Here is an 11,621-nt window from a genome sequence, read left to right as displayed (position 1 = left end):
GTTTGACGTGTAAGGGTTGTGTGTGTATAAAACATGAGAGTAGTTGTAAGCTATGGATGATTTGGCCATGTGACCAAGAAACTCCAATACTGTAACAGTGTAAAAGTGTAAATTTTCACAATATGTTAATTTTCACGCATTTCGTGCGACCAAAAACCAGTGCAAACATACAAAAACACACAATCTTTTTACTTTGCATGATCCAGTAATGAATGTCTTGTTTCCGCGGAATTAGAAACACGTGAAATTCATCTTACACAGCCGAGCGCGAAAAATTACTCGTGCAAAAAATGTCCTCTTTTACAGTAGTCTCCCTTGTTTCATAGCTGTTCATGATGTCCACACGACCACTTTTGCAAGAGTTGTCAAAAATTGCTGAAACTTTTATTGCTCAGTCCATTTCATTTCATCACTTCCATTTAAAATGATGTCCTCCATTTGGTTTGCTTTATTCCATAGAAAATCCAAACCACACAGAAACTTGCAGATACAGCTGTATATAATTTTCCTCTTTCTCTCTTTATTTTGTTTTAGATCTTGTAGACATCTGTGAACTGTAATACTGTAAATATGTCGTCTTCGTATAATAAGTGTGAATAATGTACATACTATATGCTTGTTTAGTATTTGTAAATAGGTAATGTAATGTACCTAGGTCCCAGTTTTGATGTGTACATGTACATGTATTATATGTGCATTATATTCACTTCATACAGATACAGAAAAACATGCTTGCAACAGCATCATGATTCATCAGCACTTACGCATGTGTGAATTATCGTTACATCAACAAGTGATTTTTTTTTCTTTTGTTTTAGTGTGAATGTGCGCTATACCCCTAGTGAAAACAAAAAATTTGGGGAAATCATAAAACAAAAACAGAACAAATCGTCTGCTGAGACCCAGAATGACATTATCGCAATTTTTTTTTTCTTTTTTTTTTTGGGGGGGGGGGGGGGATATCGAGTTATTGATATCATGTTGTAGAGCTCAATTTGTTCTACACTATGGTGTCAATTTAAAATTACATATATTTAGATTTTTAGTAAAGTGTTAAAATCAAAACCGCAAAGGTGCTATTTTACCCAATATTTGGAACAGTGCTTATAAATCTACCCACTTTTGATTGAATAAGCTTTTATTTCATGAAAATTGATTGTTTCATTTTTATTCACTCGCTAGTCTAAGAACACAACAGGGTCCTTCTGATTCTCAGCTAGTGAAATGAAAACCTGGAATTAAAGGGATCGTATAGTTTTGATTGTGGCCTAATTCCAGGTTTCTAACATTTTTTAGTGAGATAATGAGAAACTTCTTATGAAATGTGTAAGAGCATGTAATTCTATGAGGAATTCAACGTTTATTTGATGAAAATTGGTTTTGAAATGGCTGAGATATCCAAAAAAGATGATTCTAATAAAGTGTGGGACCCACACTTTATCACGATCGGTTTGTTTTACTTTGTTTTTTGATGTTTCAGTTATTCCAATCCTGATTTTCTTCAAATAAACTTTTAATTTCTCTTAAAATGGTATTTTCTGTACTATATCATAAGTGTTTTCTTGGTATCTCGCAAAAAGTTAAAAGTCCAATTCTCATCTCCACCAATACTGTACCATCCCTTTAAGATTGGAAAGGGCTTGGAAAGCAATGTGAGGTGTAGGGTTATGAATATGAAATAATACTACAAGTAGTTACAATGTCCCTATGACAGATATCTCCTTTTCCAAGTAGAAGAATGTGAAATATGTTGCCTTCAGACATGAAAAAAAGAAGAAAAAAAAGGAGGTATTGTATGCAAAAAATAATTTTATGACTATGTCATGGCTGTGTGACTACAGCCAGCTGTATGTAGTTTTTCCAGAGGTCATTGCACTATGTGACTTCCAAACCATCAAACATACATCTATTTGTTTGGTATGATTGAACTCTAGTCTTACTGATACATGTGTATCTGTTTCTCTGACTGTTCCCTTTTTTTTTTTTAAAGGAAATAGATAGATTTACCATATATTTCATCTGAAGGATATGAATATTCCCATCAATTTTGCATTAAAAACGTTAATTACAACAAAAATAGAATGCTTCCAAAGTTTCCATTATTCCGGATGATCTACTCAGTATGGATGACAATCCTTGGTACATGTAGTACATAAAAATGTGTTCGTGAGGCTAACACTTGACTCGAGTGTTAGCTCTACTATGGCTTTTGCCGAATGTGTTCACTGATTTTGACAGTATTGATTGAGAAATCAATTTTATCCCTCCCTTGTTGCTCTTCATAAACGAGGTATATTATTACTTACTACAGTGTAGTACTCTCAGTTGCATTCAATATGTATAAGTGTCCCTGACTCAAAGCCTAATTACACGTATGCCTTGATAGGAAAGCCATCACAAAATTATTGTGAAATATCCTTTCTCTTTCACGGTAGTATGACAAAAGAGATGTAGCTTAGTGCTGATGAAATTTGAGGACAGGCTTGCCATAAAGTCCCAAGTGTGAAAATTAATTGACCCGCATATCCTGTTGCACAATGGGCCTATTATCCGTGTGGTAGATGACATTGGAATAGATCAAATCTTTTTTTTCCACCCTTTCCCTTTCAACCCTTTGTATATTGTGACCGAGCACGTAAGATATGCCCCTGCAATGCATAGCAGACAGAAAAGATGAACCATTGAAATATTAATGCTCGAAGCCAGCCAAGGATTATTAATACAAGTAGCAAGCCGCAGAATTCATACCTGAGAATAGATTGAGGGAGGTCTGTGCCCCACAAGGCCCACCACAAAACGTGCAAAGACCTCTGATCTTGACTCTGGCATTGGACAATGTCATGCTCTTTATGCAGCAAAGTTAATTTCCACCAAAACAGTCCTTCTTGCTTCTTGATGTACTTGATAATTGCCCTCAAGTCCATAAAAAGTGCAATGTTATGCATGATTTAGAAGAAAAAGAAAACCGAGTAGGCCCTGAGGATTGTTAAGGCATTGTATAGTAACCATTGTAGATTGTGCATCGTAACTTTCCTCCTTTGTGAAATGCGTGTGTACCATGCACAAGTGCATTTTCTTCTGTTCATTTTTCAAACATCCTCAAATTGATATGTGTTTGTTTTATGTGTAATATACATGTACAATCAAGAAGGTCTACTGTGTGATACCCCTTAATACAATGTAGTTGTATGTTTTGTACATTGCAACGTCCAAACATAAAATAGTGTACATGATGCTATGTTTGTATGTTTGTGACGTATGTTGTGGTGGAGTGTGCGTTTGTCTTGAGTCGCAATGCAGTCACATCCTTTTTTAGTGTTGGTGGGTATAGGAAGTTCACAAAACACTGTGTAAAGAACAACGTTTGCGGTGCACAAATAAACAGATACGCTGAAGAAACATCATAGGATTCACTTGTATCTCATATTGTCGAAACCAACAGCTAAGCGCACCATGCAATCACACACACACACACACACACACACACACACACACACACACACACACACACACACACACACACACACACACACACACACACCAAACACAATTCTTAAAAGAATGGACACATTAATAGCACAACGAATTCGAGACCAATGTGCTCACTTGCATGGTTTTATTAGCCTAGTTCTATTGATCAGGTTTGTCCAGGATGTACTACGCTATGGATAATGATAATGCCCAGCAGCACACATGTGAAAGATGTACTTATGATGTCATTTTGTAATCATTCTTTTACTAACCTGCACACAATATTCACTGAAACACACGTTTTGTCACAGATTTTAGAGAATTGATAGCATATATCCTTTTAAGTAGGGAAAGTAAGGAAATTACGTGTAGATTTTAGAACAAATATGATCTTAGTCGTGATTGTATAATTATACACAATGAGAGGCAGCAAGGATATTATTTTGTAACAACTTTTTTTCACTAACCCTCACAATCTTCATTGGCCACACTTTTTTGTCACGAATTTATTCTAGAGATTTGAAAGCAGATACTTTTCATAATTGTTAAAAATGGAAATGGTCCTTTTACAATAACCATCTTTATATACATATGACGTGTGATGTGATGGTAATCACCTATAATTTCTAACTTCACAACTGAATTCAATAATTTTCTCAATTTACGAACAACTCGTATCAAGCTCTTGCTATTCGTGATAAGATCGTGTCAACAGTAGAAAGAATTGGGTCATGTTCGTGCGTTAATTGTATTTCCCATCGCTCACATTACACTCTGCCTGACTCGTATCTCACTCTTTCGTAATCGTATCACACTCGGTATAAATGCTCAAATTCTGTGCAATTGTACTTCTATACAAAAGACGTACTCGTAGAGGACGCACGAAACACTCGTACAATGCCAAGTGTTCGCGAATATCTCGAGAGTTGACACTCGTAACAAGCTCGTCAATACTCGTGACTGAGAAACTTGGCTGAGGAAAAGCTCACAGTAAATTTCAACATCAATTATAGAGTTTCACTATACATGTATTGACAAGGTTCATGTGTTATTTCCAGCCCATGTGGTTTCAATCACAAATCGTCGCTCGCCAAACACACCGGGCAAACTCCACTATGTTTTCTTTAGTCCTTTATTGACTTTTATATGTGTGGACTTAATGTAGATTGTTGTAGGGCAAGCGGGGCAGCTGGTTTCTTGCACACGGAGAGAAAAGCAATGTTGCACGGGACATCATTCCAATGGTTCTGCCACAAGTTTCGGACTAGCGCAGCGCATACTCGGGAGGACGCGTTGAGGGGAACAAAGCTCGGCTCATTCGATTCAGCGCCTTTGTACCAATCTGCGAATAATAATAGTCAGTTGATAGTACTCTGCATGTAAAGCGTTCATAAACATCACTATCTCTGCGGGCAATGCAAGAAGTGCATGCGGCAATGATCTACATGTGATTTAACAATTATCCTTACCAAATTAAGAGCAATTCTACGTACAGAAGTAGGCCCTGTGAGCCTGGTCCTGGAAAATTGGTGGTGCGTTAAAATTTTCATAGTTACGTAAGGAAATCGGGAAGAAAATATTCTGCTTCGCAGGACTATATATATATTGATTGATTGAATGAATGAATGAATGGATGAATGAATCAATGAATCAATCAATCAATAACGGACGCAAACTTTAAGTCCATAACGAATGAAACCGAAATATGACAGAATAACTAAAAACTAATCTTGTAAATACCAGGAGGTTCCTTCGGTTGAGTAGGTCCTTCAATTCAATGATAAAAGAACAGGACCCATATCATGCATACAGAATAGGATAATGGCATTCATTTTCTTCTTTTGTTTTCTGAGATCATTATTGATAATAATCAACAAAAAACGATCATGTACTTATAGGGATTTCGTATATCGAAGAAGCATTAGGAAAAGACAAAAAAAATAAAGCACCGTGAATAGAAGGAATGTATAGAATACTGGAGGAGGAGAAGGAGGAAGAGGAGGAGGAGGAAGATTAGGAGGATGAGGAGGAGGAGGAGGAGGAGGAGGAGGAGGAGGAGGAGGAGGGGGCCAGCTATAGGGCGGGGGGGGGGGGGTGTTAGCATGAGGATGACGGAGGAAGAGGATGATGACGAACCGAGGCGGAGTGGGATATAAGGAAGGGGGAAAGAGGAGGATCAGAAGGACGGATGGTGCATGTGAAGATTGTTATGAATAACCGTTTCAACCGAGAGAAAATTACACCTCCTGTAGGTGCAAGTGTCTGGAAAGCTGAGTATAAAGGAAAGGATTCAGCACTGTCATGTTTCATAGTCAGTGGGCGCCTCATCGACAAGCAAATACGTATACTGCGTCAAGAGAAGACACTCAAATCCATTTGATTCGACATAAACTGATTCTTCTTTCTTCACGGCAAGTCATGTTTGTTGTCTGAATTGAATTAATCCTCATACAGAACCCTTACAAGGAAATTGGTACCATTATAGACCATAAAGAATAAGAATTTAAAGACAGAGCCCTCGGTGGCCAAGAAGTGAGTTGAAAATGACTCCATGCATTGAAACACACACACACACACACACACACACACACACACACACACACACACATACACACACGCACACACTAACACAGATAATAATATGCACAAAAACTGATTCTAATGAGCTCGGGACAAGCCAAAAGGTCGGGGGGGGGGGGGAGCAGTAAAGACGACTAGGGGACTTACTCCAGTAACCCGTGAATGCCAAGTCACCATCCCACTTGGCGCCGGTTTCCGTGCACGTCCAGTCACCGTCCGCTCCCCTGCCACGACATCCAAGGTAGATATTATGATCCCCATCAGGATAGCGCTGGCGGTCTACGAGGTCGGTCCCGATGAATTCATTCTCTTTCTGCGAAGTTATCTCCACCATGGCGGCGCCCTCGTCATGACACTTGTTCCGGTGACCCCACCATGACATTTGCTTACCTCCATTCGAAATTATGTAGCAGCTGTTGTTGAACTTTGTCCACTTTGGCGGGCAAGATGCTACAAAACGAAACAGGGCATGTAACCATGTGAATACAATTAGTGCATACCATAATGTCCCCATTTTACAGATTTTTATTTTTTCGATCGGTCACTCGTCGCAAGCAGTTTGTTGTTCCGTCCATCTACCGAAATGCATCGGATGGCAGTCTGATGAATCCGACTTGTGTTGGTTGACTATCGAGTCACTGTCAGACACGCTGGGTATGATCCGATGAGGCAAGATCGTCCGATGAGGATGACGCGCGACATGTCTGACACTCACCTGATAGTCGACCAACACGAGTCGGATTCATCAGACTGCGATCTGATACACTTCGGTGGGTGGCTGGAAGCATCAAACTTTGCTTACGATCAGTGAACGATGAGAAATGAAAAAGTATCTGTGGAATGGGGGTATTGTGCTTGTCTGCGCGCGTTCTTGCATTTACTTGTCTAAGATAAAATACCTAAAATCTGAAACATACCCGTCTACAAAGGCAAGTTTTTGTTGTTGAAAAGAATGACAAATACAGTAATGTTTAAGGGAACGATACGGTAACGTAATTAGTTCTGTTGTAGTGCATTGATGGTGATATAATACGACCTCATTTCAATCCAACTTGGAGCTCTATGGACATTGTGATCTATGTTTATAATATCATACAGATCCATAAGCCAATAATTAGTCCTGCTTCTCAAAGATGTTCGAAAATATTGATACATTGTTATCATCACTATGATTACGTAATTTCTATAACCCCTATCAACATTGTGGATTATCATTGTAATTTTGGCAGCATCGTGAATGATGGGCATAATTTTAAAATGTGACGCATCGCAACAGTGAGCATACCAAATGGAGTGTCCTCGGGGATAAAACTAATGATCGGTGTATTGATTGAGTAATGACATACAAGTATTCAAGATGCATTCTCAAGCAGTATAGCCGTATATCATCCAAACCAGCTACTAGTATATGCATAGATAACCTCAAGTGGAGGAAAAAACGGCGAGGTTCCTATTTTCGTTTACTTCAAATGTTACACGTTGCTCCATAGTCATGTCGCCGAGGGAAGAGTTAGCGATTGTTGCATTATTTCACTTACTAGTATTGCCTTTAATCATCCCGAGCTTTCGACTTTTCTTCGGGTCTTCGCCGGGGATTGGTACGTTATCATTACTTTTGTTTGCACAAAGGGGATGATATAGAAAAGGAGGGAAACACTAATGAAAAGAAAGAGAGAAAGAAAAAGAGAGAGAGAATAAATCACTACAGCCTAAATCGCCCAATAGTGGGATTCACACGAACGCGAATTAGAGGAATGAAAATTTCGAGATTTGCGTTGCTATCGAAATCCCGAGATTTTTGCCCGAGTGGTCACAAAAATTCCACCAATTATCGCGATCAGCATCGTGATTCAATCCCCAAGAAATCTTGCGCTTAATTATGAATTGTTCCAATAATTTGCGCCAATCCCCGTAACTGTGTGAACGATGGACCAAAATAGAAATAATCCCAAGATTTTATGTTTTTCGTAAATGTGGCTAATATCATGTACGTTTAAGTGCGGGTACATCCGTCGTCATCGATATCGGCGAAGAATGTTTTTCGGAGCTGGGCGCAGTGGACGTCGACACGGATGACGTGACATCGGTGGTGGTTTCCCGACGAGGAGGTGCGCGCTCAGACGACTGCGACGTGCTTGAAGGCACGTCAGTCGAAGTCTCCCTCGTTGTCTCAATCGCGGCTGTATGAGGACGGAGAGTGGAGATGGAAGTGTACATGGGGATTGTGTACACAGCTCGAAGAAAGCTGATCACGACATTCGGTACACCAAATATACTTTCCTCTCAATTTGGAGCGTAATATCTTGTATGCACCACGATTTCACGTGATCTGTGGACCTGATGGCACGGTATTATGGTGATAAAAGCGAGCTTTAAATCTGCGACGCGAACGCTGAGACGACGCTAATGAGACCGACAACGGCGTTCTGCACAGGCTCGAGACAGCTATTTCCATTGACCAACCCGGGAGGCTGCGACCTCTCAGCGTTCGCGTTCCAGATCTAAATCTCGCTAACCACCAGGGGATATCACCTATGATGCAGTAAAAATGCATCACCCAAAATGCATTATAGATGGTAGAGGCACTACGAATTACATGGAAACTTAAAAACCATGCAACATACACACATTTATATCTATTCTATTAACAATGAAGCAATCAAGTTCAAGTTCAAGTGTATTGATTCTTTTTTTTTTCATCTAGCAATATGCAAAAGTACAAATTGCAATGAGATACATTGTAATGTTGAAAGTCCTGGGACGATGTGCACACATTCTGTAAAAGACAAAAACTTGTGGTCAATGTGCCCTGTAAGTAAATGAATGTCAAACGCACTTAGGGAATTATAAGAGATGAATGTGCAACAATACAGATAGGAACTACACTGGCTACACTCATTGTTCCTGGATACATTTAAAGGTGCATAGACCCGACGGGTGAGAGGGCGTTGTTGACTACAGTGGATCGGACTTCTTCGGACTCGGGGAAATGGGTTACACCGTAAGCGCTAAAGAGGAGTCAATAGCATTCGAGTTACCACCGGGTCCATGAGCCTTTAACATTATATCAGCAACGGCGCGAAAGAGGGTATGAAGAGACATACGAAAACGAACGTGACAGATCTTTTTGTGGCAGATGATAAAAAAAGGCAGATTGCGAATACAGTGTATCAAGTTAGAAGACAGCGTAAAAAAAGAGATTGTTAGCTCACGTGATTCACAGTTGGTGCCCCGAAATCCCGGCATGCAATGGCACCGGAAACCACGTGGTGCTTCTTCACATCTCGCTCCGTTTTCACACGGGTCGCTTAAACAGTCTATATGTGAAATATAGAAACATTTATGATAAGTGATCACAGAGTATTTTAAAATATTGCATGTCCCCCTCGCAGAAATCGTACGCGGCTCTCTCAAGAACAGAGGAGAGAAACTAATGATATTCTTTTAAAGTGGTTTATTGAAAAAATGTGAGAAATTTCTTCAGAATGATTACAGATCCTACGAAAGAAAGATATTTGTATGGATGTTTGCTAGATAAAAGCGAGACCGACGACTTCGAAAAACTATGTATTTGCTTCCTCCAGAGAACTGCGAACCAGTCTTGACTGATAGCAGCTGTGCTAATTTTTCCTCTCTATTTTCCTCTCTCTTTATTTCTAGACGACAGTATGGACAACGTCCTGCGTTGTGCAATTTTGCAAGCGCATGGACAAATAAAGTCATGTGCGGGAATTTAATGAAACCACTGATGGCGAACATACCAGGAATTTTGCAGGCGATTATTTCTCTTGACCGCCTATTAGAGCAAGAACGCATGTTGGAATTCATCGGGACCAGTTTCGGGACGAGTTGCACAAGATCTCCGGCAATATTCCGCCTTTTCCCGCAATTAGTCCTGTTTGACAGTGACCCGACGGACGAGAACCGAGCCTGCTGGAACTTCTCGGCGCATGTCATTTTGTTCCCCTGCTCGTTAAATCCAACGCTGCCATGACTAACTGAGAATGTAATACCTGTATATAAGACAAAAATTTAATGTAGGAACGCATATTACACCTATCTTCTTCCCTGAATCTCAGTGACTGTCAGATACACTGGCACTGCATGCTGACACAGTCAATATTACAAGTGTCATTAGATGTGTGGTGTTTTCAGTTTTGTAATATCTTATTTTCCTCCCGCCACATAGTTTGCAAAATAGAGAAAGATATAAAAAAATATAGAAACATTTAATTTGATGATAGCTGGGGGTTTCCAAAGAAGGTAAAAACACTATCAAAGGGTTATGCAATGAACCAGGTGCGTTGCTATGTCAATGTATAAAATAATTATCTTTTGTTAGGCATATTACTTGAAGCCCCCCAGTTAGAAACAACCATCAACACACACACACACACACACACACACACACACACACACAAAACAAACAGTACCCAAACCGAATTGGTCTATTAATCAGCAGCGGGTACTGCGTATTTATTCAAATTAACGAATTCTTCCTTTTACTGCAACTGATTGACAAAACGCCCCTAATCGACTTAGATAAACACCGATCATTCAATTTCTTCAGTAGTAGCCATGATCGAAAATATAATGATTACGGGTATACATTATTATTCGAGCTTGACTCGAATAAACCACCTCCTGATTGCCAGGCAGTTGCCACCAGACTACTGAGCTTTCGCGCGATGATATGATGACGGGTACTGCACGCGATTCAAATCAGTTATTCATTTATTATACGTCTACTGTAATATCATTTCTTTGCGGAAAAACGAAATAAGATTTTGAACTTGAGCTTAAACTTGAACTTGAACTCGGTATTACGACCTTGTGGAATTTTATCATTTTGGCACCATTAAACTGGCACCTTTGAATCTCAACCACAGATTGAAGAATGATTAGATTAAACTGAATTAATCGATCAAATGTGTACAAATCAGAAAGAAATAAAAATGATTCGTTGTTTATAACAAGGCTTCTAGAAAATCATCAAAATTTTCCATTCATTTCACTTCAGCCACGTCTTGATCAATCTTTTATATAGATAATATGCATCATATACGATATAAGTGGACTCCAATTTACACGAGACATATATTATATGGAAGCAGTCTAAAACAATACGGTATATTTACATTTCAGTCCCGCATGCAATTGTTCACCCAAAATGGATGTACATATGTATCTATATATATCTATATATATAGCTATATATATATATATATATGTATATATATATATATATATATATATATTGCATTCACGTGAAAAAAAAATACACCAGACCCACGAAGAGTTTGTCTCGCACATTTCACATTTTAAAATACTTTTCATTTGCCGCTGCAGCTGGGGTCGTTCCGAAAGGCCTCTATGTATGGAACGATCTGTTATTGCAGCTAATGGAACTGTGTGATTATCTCTGCCAGGCAGGCCAAGTGAGTTTGAATTACCATAATAATCAATCAATCAAATAATCAATCATCAATAATTGTGATTACCATAATGGACTGAAAAGAAAAGAAAGGGATAGGCAGTGTGTGAGAGAGAGAGAGAGAGAGAAGGAGAGA

This window comes from Diadema antillarum, unplaced genomic scaffold, assembly GCF_040938485.1.
Source record: "Diadema antillarum isolate AM-2024a unplaced genomic scaffold, OU_Dant_1.0 seq00000103_RagTag, whole genome shotgun sequence".
In the NCBI taxonomy this organism is placed as follows: Eukaryota; Metazoa; Echinodermata; class Echinoidea; order Diadematoida; family Diadematidae; genus Diadema; species Diadema antillarum.
Note: the sequence above shows the minus strand (reverse complement) of the source record.